Here is a 13,509-nt window from a genome sequence, read left to right on the forward strand (position 1 = left end):
TAGCCAATCTCTAATAAAAGTTTTCATCTCTGGCTTGAAAAGGTATATATGAAAATAGGAGTTTCAAGTTATAATAGAAACTCTCATTTACATAATCCTTAACATTTGCAAGATACTACATATATATATTTATACACATATTTACATGAATATGCCTATATATATATATATATATATATACACACAAACACACACTCATTTAATTCATTTTAATTCAAAAGAATTCTTTAAATAGGTGTTATTATTATCACCACTACTCTACAGGAAACCAGGACTCAGAGATTTTCCCATTGTCACACAGCTAGTAAGAGGTGGTATTCAAACCAAAGTGTCTTGACTCCAAGTTCAGTATTCCATCTACTACCTCATTCTGCCTCTTGAACTAGTGAAAATAAAATAATGCCCACCTGGGTCACACCTAATTCTATACAATACCAATATATTACCTAATTTTTTTCATAAGCAATGAAACACTTAAAATGAGAGATATATAATTCCATATCTACCTTAAATAATAATAATAATAACAGCTTGCATTTATATGGGCAACTGGGTAAGAATAATATCTCTAGTATGAGGGCTGTTGAATCCTTTTCAGGGCTGTTTTCTATCTTTGATGTTCACCAGATCCACCTACATCTTACTAGCATGTATAGTATACACAGAAGCCACATCTTGATAAACCATTTCAGGAGACAGGTTAAACTAGGTCAAATTTGGTGAGTTGGGGGGGGGGGGGTGTCTACCCCAAGCATATGGTGGAATAGGTGGATGAGAAAAATTCATTGCAATAACCATGAAAGCAGCTGAAACAGATGCTGTGGAACACTTAGAACTTGGTTAGATATCAAAGACACCACATCCATTGTGTCTAGAGCCATCACTAATTGTCTTGACTCTGTCTTGCTGTTAGACTGGATGCCTCTAGAAGGGAGAGTGGAGGAAATTCACTTAAATTCACTTGACAAACAAATCAAAAGACATCACCGATACCATTATACCATTTCTAATTCAAAGTCCTGTGGAAAAAATCTGATGAAGCAGCAGGTACACTGGGAGAGTGGTAGTCACAACTCTACACACAGGTGGCCCAGGCCACAAGGCCACTGGAAGCAGTAATGAGACTGAGCAGTCCCTTGGATGTCTGAGCAGATTTTTTAATGATCGTACTGCTCACCTCCTGAAGTGCACAAGGGGACTAAAAAAGGTACCCTAAAGACTGTCTGATTACCCAACCCTGGCCTGATGACTGCAGCAGGAAGGGATCCTACCTTGTGGTTGAAACATAAAATAAGATGCAAAAATTTTTTCAAAGATGATTCTACTCACCATCACCATGTACACCATCAATACATGGAATTTGCCCACACTCATAGATAACACAAGCTCCAACAGAACTGAAAGAAGAACAGTTCTTGGTGCAACAGAACTCAGCAGGTACAACATCCAAATTGCAGCTATGAGTGAGATAATAATGGCAAATAAAGGCCAGCTTACTCAAGCTGGGATTGAAAACACATTTTTCTGGAGTGGCTGAATTGAAGGGGACCTCCATGAAGCTGGGATAGGTTTTGCAATCAAAACTTATCTAGGCAACAAGCCTGAATGCCAACCAACAGGCTTATGACAATGAGATTGCCACTTGCATGAAACCATACCACCATAATCAGTACCTATGCTCCCACCATGATGAATTCTAATGAAGTCAAAGAAAAATTTTATGAAGACTTGGAAACCTTTATCATCAATGTGCAAGATTATAATTCTGGGTGTCTAATGCTAAAGCATACTTAACGGAGAGTCCTTAAGAGAAATGGAGTTGGAAACAGCAATGGTCATTTACTCCTGAAGATTTATACATGTCATGACCTTCTCATCACAAATACAGTCTTCCATTTACCTAAACATAATAAAACTTCATGGATGCACCCTTGCAGCAAACATTGGCAGCTAATACACTATTTATTGTAAGAAGAAGAGATAAGACAGGATAAGAGCATGACAAAAGGCAACGTATAGCAACAGAGAGATAGTCAGATCAGACATTCATCTTCTCCAAACTAAATATTTGTATTCAACAAAAGTGGCAGCCCCAAGGCAAATAATTTCCAGAAGAATCAATGCCAAGAGATTAGAGTGCTTTTCAAGCAGAACAGTTTGTTGTTAATTTGGAGGGAAAGTTGAACCAAAACACAACTGACAACCAGTGGAACAGAAAAAGAGTGGGCAGCTTTTAGAGATTTAGGGTAAAGCAGTGCATTTGCTCATCGGCATCAGAACACTCACAATCATCAAGACTGGTTTGATCACAGTGGATAGAGCATTGTCCCTGGAGTCAGGAGGACCTGAGTTCAAATCCAGTATTAGACATTTAATAATTACCTTATTATGTGACCATGGGCATGTCACTTAACCCTACTGCCTTGAAAAATTAAAAAAAAAAGACTGGTTTGATGAGAATGATGGAGAAATACAGAATCTGCTAATGAAAAAACAAGAACTCCACATGGGTTTACCAGCAGGTTAGGTCATCCATTTCTATAAAGGTATCATTTAATTCCATCAAAAGTAAAGTGTAAGTAAAGTTTAGAGAGATACAGGTAATAAATTAAAGTTTGGTTTTTTTTCCCCTGACAATAACAATCCAGAGTTATTTTATGATGCCTTGAAGACTATTTAGGAGCCAAAGACATACGGTGCATCTCAACTACTCAGTGCTGAAGGATCCACAATGATTAATGACAGGGACAAGATCCTAGAGAGATGGGCTGAACATTTCCATAGTGTTCTCAACAGATTCGCATCAATCAATGTGGAAGTCACTGACTATCTACTCCAAGTTGAAGTCAATCATTCCCTAGCTGATGCTCTAACTGAAGCAGAGGTTTTGAATGTCATTAGTCTTCTTTCAAGTGGCAAAGTACTTGGTGTTGATTCTATTGCAGCTAAAATCTCTAAGGTGAGGAGTCCACTGCTCATAAAAAAGGTGACTGAAATTTTCCAGGTTATATGGATTATGATGTTTAAGAATGCCTCCATTGTTTATCTCTAAAAAGGTAAAGGGAATAGATTGTCCTTTGAAAATCACAGGAGTGCTTCTCTTACACTTGATCTTAGCCAAAAAGCTGAGAAGCGATAGTGTTTCTCTTTTAATCATTGCTGATAAGATTCTTGCCAGATTCTTGCCTCAAAAGGCTGAACCTTCACCTGGAAGATGTTCACCTCCCTGAGAACCAGTGTGGTTTCAGAAAGGGTCAAGGAACAGTCCATATGGTGTTTGCTTCCCAACAACTCCAGGAATAATGTCAGGAGCCAATCAGGGGACTGTATACAAGCTCTGTAGATCTGACCAAGGGTTTTGATACCATCAGTCATGAGGATTTATGGGAAACTATATCAAAATGCAGTTGCCTAGAGAAGTTCATTAGTAATGTACATCAATATCATGACAGTGTGCTTGCCCGGGTTCTAAATAGTGCATAATGCTCTCACACTTTCCCACCTCCCAGGCTTTTTCCATGCTCCCATGCTTTTTAATATGATGTTTTCAGTCAAATTGTCAGATGCCTTCATTGAGGATGAACATGGTCAACTATCACACTGACTGAAAATTATTAAACTTGAAAAGGCTACAAACCAAGATCAAAATGGAGGGACTGTGAATGATTGTCTGTTCACAGATGACTGTGCACTCAATGTGGCCTCTGAAGCTGAGATACACCAAAATACGGATCAATTCTCTGCTGTTTGTGCTAAATTTGGCTTAACAATTAACATCAAGAAAACATAGGTGCTCTGACCGCTAGCACTGCACCATCCACAAGTGGAACCATCAGTTACAACAAATGGAGTAATTTTGAATACTGTGGATAGGTTCATTTATCAAAGCAAGCATTGCCAAAGCTATCTCAGTGTTTGGAAGGTTTCAAAGAAAAGTGCAGGGGAGAAAAGTATATTAGACTGACTATCAAATAGAGCTAGTGTACTGATCTCATTGCTATGCAACCTGGACAGTTTACCAGCATCATGCTAGGAAACCAAATCACTTCCATTTAAATTGTTTTAGAAACATACTGAAGATCAGGATAATAGACCAAACATTAAGGTCCTTTCCTCTAACTACACTGCCAAGGATTCAAGCTCTAAAGAGAGCACAAATCTGATGGGCTGTTCACATTATACAAATGTCAAATGTAAGCTTGCCAACAAGATTATTTTATGGAAAATTCATGCAGGGCAAGTGTTCAAAGGGGATTCAGAAAAAGGCATGCTCAGGGTCTCTCTTAAGAACTTTGGAATTAATTATGCGATGTGGGAGACACTGGCACAGGACTGTCTAGCATGGCATGTCCTCATTAGAGAGGGTGCTGTGCTCTATGAACAAGGCAGAATGAAAGTAGGTCAAAGGAAATAGGAGATACCTAAGTTTAGAGTACCCATCTCAGGTGTTACCATTCATACTGGTCTGATCAGCTTCAATTAGATACACTGTAAGACTCTAATATAGTAAAGTCATCCTAGTCTTCTCCGAAAACAAGAGAAAATAACCAACCAAACCATATGGGCAATTAAGTGGCACAATGGATAAAGGGCTGGGCCTGGAGTCAGAAGCACTCATCTTTCAGAGTTCATATCGATCCTCTGACACTTACTACCTGTGAGACACTGGCCAAGTCACTTAACCCTCTTTACCTCAGTTTTCTCATCCATCAAATGAGCTAGAGAAGGACCTGGAAATCTACCCTGTAGCTTTATCAAATATTGGACCCCTATGAGGTCACAAAAAAAAAAAAAATCAAACAAATGAACCACAAGAAACAACAGAATTTATATAGAACTTTAAAGTTGATTATCTATATAGATGGGGAGCCAAAATGGTGACAAGGGATCCAGTCTTAGGCGCTCTCTGATAAAACTTCGGAACTAAGGACACTAAACTTCCGAGAGACAGAACCCACAAAGGGACCCATTGAGGCAGTTCTCCTACTCAAGGTAACCTGGAAAAGAGCAGAAAGGCTCTGCTCCCCGGGGCCGGAGGGGCGGCCTGCCAGAGGGGTGGCCCGCCAGAGCTAAAGAACTTCAGCCTCCCGGAGGCAGCCCCAGGGCGTGGGAGCCGCGGCTCACAGCAGCAGGGGATTCTCCTGACTTGCACCTCGAGGAGCACCGGGCACAAAGTGGGGGAACAGGGGGGGACCTCTGCCAGAGCAAGCATGTGGAGCCCAGCCCTCAGGGCACACAGGGAGCAGCCTGGTCTTTCCCCTGCCCAGATCCAGGAAACAGAAGCAGGCAGGAGCCCCCCCAGCATGAGCCCATTGAGCTGAGGGAGGGGAGTGAAGAGAGACTGCCCAGCTCTGTCCTCTGCCTCTGGAACAGGACTCTGGGGCTCTGACCACATTCAGATCCTGATCGCAGTCAAGGCCCCCACCCCATAGAACAGCAGGGGCCCCCCCACCTCAGCACCGTGGCAGAGAGGGGCGCTTATAGTCATTCACAAACCAGGAGGGAGGGCAGAGCCTCACACACTGAGACCCTTGTGGGAGTGTCCCAAAAGCTCAGGAAGCACCCCAAAACCAGGCCCAGGCTAGGAAAATGGGCAAGCAAAGAAATAAGAGGAACACCATTGAGAAATATTTTGCTCATGAGACCAAGAAGGATCAAAATACTCAGTCTGAAGATGAGGAAGCACAAGCTCCTGCATCTAAAGACTCCAAGAAAAACAGAAATTGGGTTCAGGCTATGACAGGGCTCAAAAAAGACTTTGAAAATCAAATAAAGGAGTTGGAAGAAAACCTGGGAAAAGAAAGGAGAGAGATGCAGGAAAAATATGAAAATGTAGTCAGCAGCTTAGTCAAGGAAATCCAAAAAAATGCTGAAGAAAATAGCATGCTAAAAACCAGCTTAGATCAAATGGATAAAACAGTTCAAAAAAGTTATTGAGGAGAAGAATGCTTTAAAAAGCAAAATTGGCCAGATGGAAAAAGAGATAAGAAAACTCTCTGAGGAGAACAAATCCTTCAGACAAAGAATAGAATTCAGGGAGATTGATGAATTCACCAGAAATCAGGAATCAATACTTCAAAACCAAAAAATGAAAAATTAGAAGAAAATGTGAAATATCTCATTGAAAAAACAACTGATATGGAAAACAGACTTAGAAAAGATAATTTAAAAATTATTGGAATACCTGAAAGTCATGATCAGGAAAAGAGCCTTGACATCATTTTCGAAGAATTACTACAGGAAAATTGCCCTGATATTCTAGAAGAAGAGGGCAAAATAGAAATGGAGAGAATCCACCGACCCCCCCCCCAAGAAAGAGATCCCAAAAAACCAACCCCTAGGAATATTATAGCCAAGTTCCAGAACTCCCAAGTCAAAGAGAAAATATTACAAGCAGCCGAAGGACACAGTTCAAATATCATGGAGCTGCAGTCAGAATCACACAGGACTTAGCAGCAACTACATTGGAAGCTCATAGGGCTTGGAACATAATATACCAGAAGGCAAAAGAGCTTAGAATGCAGCCAAGAATGAACTACCCAGCAAGGCTGAATGTCCTTTTCCAGGGGAAAAAGATGGACTTTCAATGAACCAGAGGAATTTCAGGTGTTCCTTTTGGAATGTCCAGAGCTGAACAGAAGGTTTGATCTTCAGATACAGGACTCAGGTGAAGCACGGAGATTGGAGATGAGGGGGGGAATATGAGGGACTTAATGAGGAAGAACTGCATGTATAGAAAAATGATACTGATTATATTCATATGAACCTTCTCAGTTAATAGAGCAGGTAGAGGGAGCTTTTATAGTTGAAGCACAGAAGAAAGCTGAATTCAAAGATAAAATATGGTATAAAAATGGAGTCAATAGAAAAAAAGGGAAATGGAATGGGAGAAAGTAAAAGGAGAGGGGGAATAGTCCAAGATATTTCACATAATAAGATTTTTTTTTTATTACAATGAGCTATTGCAATGATATGGAAGGGGGGAGGCAAGAGGGAATGAGGGAACCTTTGCTCTCATCAGAGATGGATAGGAGAGGAAACAGCATATATATACTCAATGAGGTATAGACATCTGGAGTAAGAAAGAGCAGGGAACAGGGGGAAGGGGTGGGGATGTGAATAAAAGAGGAGAGGATGGACCATGGGGGGAAAGTGGTCAGATATAACACATTTTCTTTTTTACTTCTTGCAAGGGGCTGGGATTGGAAGGCCTGTCCAGGACCATGGGGCCAGGTAGATTCTGGGCCTAAGGGGTGGTAGGGGGGCTCAGGGCTTCTTGGCCCCAGGACCAGGGTCTGTCTGCTGCGCCACTCAGCAACCCTACAGCAGAGTCAGAGTGAAAGGAGAGAGAAAATATAGTACATGGTAGTGGAGAAATAAGAAAGGAGGGAGTTGCGATCAGCAATGGCAACGGTGGAAAAATATGGAATCAACTTTTGCGATGGATTTACCATAAACAATGCAATCCACCCACTTCAGAGTTGTTGGTGTTGGAACAAAGACTGAAGCACATTTTTTATTATTATTATTTGGGGGAGGGTGCAGGGCAAATGGGGCTGGGTGGCCTGCCTGGGGCCACATAGCAGGGTGATCTTTGGGTGACTGAGGCCAGATTTGGACCCGGGTGCTCCTGACTCAAGGGCCAATGCTCTGTCTGCCACCCAGCCACCCCTACTATTATTACTATTTTATTTTATTTTGGGTCTTTTTTTCCTTCTTTTAGGTTTTTGCAGGGCAGTGGGGATCGGGTGGCTTGCATGTCACACAGTTGGGTGATTGTTGGGTCTACAGGGCTGGATGTGGGCTCAGATGCTCGTGGTTCCAGGGCTGGTGCTTTGTCCATTGAGCCACCTGGCCATACCTACAATTATTACTATTATTCTTTTTTAATTTTAATTTTTTTTCTCTCCCCTTTACTTCATTGCCCAAGCAAGTCTATAATTGGGGGAGGGGTATTTTGTTTACTCTTAAACAAGAATATTTTATTAATGTAAAAAAAAACATTTGTACAAAATGAGACTTAAAAAATAAAATTAAAAAAAAAAGAACTTTAAGGTTTATATAATGCTTTAAAAATATTATCTTATTTATAATACCCCTAGGAATGCTATTATTATCTCCATTTTACAGAGAAACTGAGTCTGAGACAGGTTAAATGACTTATCCAGAGTCACACAGCTAGTCTCAACCAACATTTGATCTCAGATATTCCTGACTCCAGATCATGTGCTCTGTGCATTGCATCAAATATCTGAGTAGGTTAGTGAATTGGTAAAATCTGGTTTACATTAAAAAATATTCTATTCATTCACATTCTAATCAGCAAATTTCACTACCTTAAAAAAAATTCCTTCTGAATTTATTTAAACTTTGGCAGACACTTAACATGGTACAAAGATGGAAAACATCGCAGTCTCTGGTCTTACAATCTAGCAATAATATACATATATACATATATATATATATATATATATGAATATGTATATGTATATGTATATGTATATGTATATGTATATGTATATGTATATGTATATGTATATGTATATGTATATGTATATGTATATGTATATATACATCCACAAATTGGAATACATGAAGATAATAAGGAAGAAGGGTCCACCACTAGTCACAAGGTTGGAGCTGAACACAGGCTGCTGAGTGAGTTTGATCCAGATTTGGAAGAGAGAACAAGGACAAAGGCAGAGAGACCGGCAGACACAGGACAAAATTAGGGAGTGATTAATTTTTCAGTTTAACAAAATGTATGAAAAGTATCACAGTAAAATAAGGTTGGAAAAGTAGGGGATAGATCAACTGTGCTGATTTTTGAAAACTAAGCTAAACAAATTCTATTTTCTTTGAGGAAATAGGCAGCAAAGGATTTTTTTTTTCAGTAAAGGAAGGGACATAGGACTTAAAGGTAACTTTAAGTCTACATAAATCTCTAAGACTACATAAATAGTCGCATGATCTCAAATTACAGATGAGAAAATCAGGATCAAGAAAAGTGGAGTGAGATATGTAAGGATATCATTAAAAATAGCAAGTAGCTGAACAGGGATTTGAACTTGGGTTCTCTGACTTCAAATTCAGAGTTCTTTCTAACCTGCCATGCTAAACACTAAGAAGGCTACTTTTGGCACCAAAATAAAGGAAGAGTTTAAGACCTTATTAAAAAAATCTAGGCAACTGATAAAATGAGAATGGAATATGGGTTATACCATGGGAGAAGAAAATAAGAGATATTGTGAATAGGAAGGGACAGAACTTCACAATTGATTGAATGTGAGAGAATGAAGAAGACACAAGAGTAAAAGTTGACTTCAAGTCTGAGTAACTGGGGAAATGGTGCAGCTAACAGATATTAAATAAACAAAAATAACATTATAAGGAAATTAACATGCCAGACATAGCTATTCCCACCAATATTTTAAACTCAACAAATCCAGAATGTTTTCAGTTATCTTTTATTCTTCTCCTACTCCTTTATTCCAATATCCAATTAGTTGCCAAATTATAATGATTCAGGAGCAGCTAGTGAATAGACTGCTGGGACTAGAGTCAGGACTCAACCTCCTGAGTTCAAATCTGGCTTCAGACACTTACTAGCTATGTAACCGTGTCATTTAGCCTTGTTTGCCTTAGTTTCTCATTTGTAAAATAAGATGGGGAAGGAAATGGCATACCATTCTAGTATCGTTTCTTAAAAAAAAAACAAATTGGGTTCATGAAAAGTTGAGCACAACTTGAAATGACTCAACAACTTCTAGGTTTCCTTTCTATCACCTCCTTTCTGTGACCAATGTCACCATCCCAGTTCAATTCCCTACTATTTCTTGTCACAGATTATTATAATAAATGGCACAATGAACACTTTGTCTTCTCTCACTGCTGAAATCATTCTTTCCAGTTCTATTCTCTACTAATGCCTTCTCTCTCTCTCTCTCTCTCTCTCTCTCTCTCTCTCTCTCTCTCTCTCTCTCTCTCTCTCCCCCCCTCCCTCCCTCTCCCTCTCCCTCTCCCTCCCCTTCTCTCACTCCATTACAATATATCCCTCCCTATGAAGTTCAGAAGCTGGAACCCTTCCCTGATGCTTCTAGACAGAAATGATCTCTACTACTTCAATAATTTCAAGATATTTTATTTAGCACTCTCTCTTATATATTTATATAAGTAGCTATTTTACATAGCACTTGGAAGTTTACAAAGCACATTATGAAAACAAAACAAAAATTTATTCAGTAAAGGAGGCCAAGGATTGCAAAGAAGCCTAAATGGTAAAGTCTAAGGATTGGGCTTTAACCCATATCTGTAAGTCCCCAGCTCCTACAGAATCCTTTGCACAAAGCAGGCTCTTTATAGATTACTGGAACGAATGAAATTCATTTGCAGGGATATAATGGACTTCAAACAAGCCAGAAAGCTGAGCATAATTTTGAATTTCAGAATATTTTATAATACTGTTATGATCAATTACTCCTAATTGTTAGATAATTTTATAAAATGTGAAAAAATAATTGCTTATTTCATACATCAACATGCCATAAAACGTAACTGTAATTAATTTTTAAAAGAATCATTTTAAAAAGACAAAAAAAATGAAGATATAGTCTTTTATCTATTTGGGACAACACCTCGAGGGTTAATAAAAACAAATACAATCAGTCATAAAAAAATGAAAGTTAGATTTGAAAATTGAAAATAAATCTGTGTCCCCAAGAAAAATATGGAAAGAATGAATATTATTTGCATAATAAAGCACCAGAAAATAAATTCAAGATAAATAAAAATTGTCTGCATGAAAATTTCCATTCATTGATTTACAATCCAAGAGAGCAAGAGAGGATTAGCAAACAAGGAAAAGAATCCAAAAGGTTTAATGTTCTCTTCCTTCAACTGCCTACACTTCATCATGTTCTTTTACAGTAACAGAATAATTTTTTTTCCCTAATTAACCAGCTTCTACATTTCGCTGGTCATAAATTCAAATTGGAAAAGAAAATAAAAGAATTTCAAGCTTTTTTTCCCAACTTGCAATTTCAAGTCACCATCCTTTACCTCCCTAAGAAAGAGAATCTTCTCAAAGATTAGAAGATTTCCCAATATCATTATGGATATCTGCCTTTCTTTGCCCAGAACTTAAAATGTTGTCTAACAAATAGCATGTGCTTAATAAATGTATGTTGATCTGTTAGCATGGTATCAGTGTGCCAGACAATAAATGAACATAAAAAAAATGCTACCACACCTTGAAACTGAACTATGTTACATATCCAAATCTTATTTTGAATTTTAATTCTTCTTGATATGTTTTTATTTTTTATATTTTAACATTTCCCAATATGAACTTCTTCCCTTTCTGTCCCAAAGAGTCATCTCTTCTAATACAGGACAAAAATAGAGAAAGAAAAATTAATTTAATTAAATCTCACACCAATGAAGTTTTCCACAAAATCTCCTGATCTATATGAGCAGGAATGGAGATGCATTCTCATTTATCTTTTGGGGGATCATACTTAGTCATTATAATTTTGTAGCATTCAAGTTCTGCTACATTGTTTTTTCCTCTTACAGCCCTAGAGTCATTGTATAGATTTTTTTTTTTAGTTTTTTGCAAGGCAAATGGGGTTAAAGTGGCTTGCCCAGGTCCACACAGCTAGGTAATTATTTAGTGTTTGAGTCTGGATTTGAACCCAGGTACTCCTGACTCCAGGGCCGGTGCTCTATCCACTGCGCCACCTAGCTGCCCCCATTATATAGTTTTCATGTTCTTACTTTATCCTGGATTAGTTCTTAATTTTAAGTGTTTACACTGAATCCCTCATATGCATCATTTCTTTTTTTTAATTTTTATTAAAGATTTTATTTGAATTTTACAATTTTTCCCCCAATCTTACTTCCCTCCCCCTACCCCCCCACAGAAAATATGCATCATTTCTTATAGCACATAAATAGTCCTTGTCGTTAAGGGGTGGACTGGACCCAGTTCAAAAGATCTAAATAATTACATTTTCAGTGAGAACATTTACAACTTTGAATTAGCATTTTGTAAGAAGGTGATAAAGAAAATATTAATAAAGCAGATAAATTTTAACATGTTATTTGAGTGAAGGGAAAAGTTTAGTCAATCAATAATCATTTTAAGCTTTTAGTAGGCACTGAACTAAATGCTAAGGATACAAAGAAAGGCCCTCAAGGAGATTGCAATCTGATGGGAGCAAATATGTACAAATAAGTTAAATATAGGATAAATAGGGAATAATTAACAGAGTGAAGAAAATAAAACTAAGAGGCAATGAAAAAACAATAGGGAGGGGGGGCTAGGTGGCACAGTGAATAGAGCACTGGCCCCAGAGTCAGGAGTACTTGAGTTCAAATCTGGCCTCAGACACTTAATAATTACCTAGCTGTGTGGCCTTGGGAAATCCATTTAATCCCATTGCCTTGCAAAAACCTTAAAAAAAAAATATGTAGAGTCTAGCACTAACATAAAGTCCATAGACAAAAAGCAGATGGGAAGATATGCAAATAAGAAAAGAATCATATTATAAAGAGTTATTATAGAGACCAAAACCCTCAAAATTAAAAGAGAAGAGAATGAGTCAAACACATCTGCAAGTATTCTCTCAAAGAAGTTAGACAAATGTTATTAGACAAAATTAGACAAAAAAATCAGACAAAACAATTCAAGGAAAAATTAAATCAAGACATTTTAAAGATTATTTTTAAAAAATTATAGAAGGGGAAAATGAAGAAAGTAAAAGCTAAGAAAGAAAGACATGATTAAAGAATTTAACAGCTTAGAAAAAGAAAATGGACCGAACAGAAGTTAATGACTCCATGAGACATCAAGAAATATCAAAACAAGTCAAAACACTGAAGAAAAAAAGAGAAACATGAAGAATCTGATTTCTAAAAAGTGATCTAGAAAACAAATGAGAAAGAAAAAACATTATGATTCACTGGAAATCATAAAAGCCAAGACCAATAAAGGAAAACTCTAACTGAATATTGTTATTTTTAAGAAATCACCAAAGAAAACTATTCAGATATCTTAGAATCAAGGAGCAGGGGCAGCTAGGTAGCGCAGTAGATAGAGCACCGACCTTGGAGTCAGGAGTACCTGGGTTCAAATCTGGTCTGGTCTCAGACACTTAATAATTACCTAGCCATGTGGCCTTGGGCAAGCCACTTAACCCCATTACCTTGAAAAATCGAAAAAAAAAAAAAAGAATCAAGGAGCAAAATACAGCCTGAAAGAATACACTGATCATCTCCTGAAGAATCCCAAAACAAAACTCCCAAAATGCAGTTTCAAGATAAAGAAAAAATACTACAAACAGCCAGAACTAATAAATTCAAGCATTAATGCAGTATAATCAGGATAACATAAGATTTAAGAACCATTACTATAGTGGCAGCTAGGTGTTTCAGGTGACAAAGAGCTAAGTCTAGGGTCTGGAAAATCTGAATTGCTAATCCTAAATGAATGCAAAGGGAGGAAAAGAG

At 38.0% G+C, this 13,509-nt stretch overlaps 1 protein-coding gene across 8 annotated transcripts in view; it reads right to left on the reverse strand.

Annotated features, from left to right (window-relative positions):
* L3MBTL4 (L3MBTL histone methyl-lysine binding protein 4) overlaps window positions 1–13,509 on the reverse strand; it is a 546,540-nt gene that overhangs the window by 392,948 nt on the left and 140,083 nt on the right. The window lies entirely within an intron of this gene.

Source organism: Macrotis lagotis, chromosome X (assembly GCF_037893015.1).
Source record: "Macrotis lagotis isolate mMagLag1 chromosome X, bilby.v1.9.chrom.fasta, whole genome shotgun sequence".
In the NCBI taxonomy this organism is placed as follows: domain Eukaryota; kingdom Metazoa; phylum Chordata; class Mammalia; order Peramelemorphia; family Peramelidae; genus Macrotis; species Macrotis lagotis.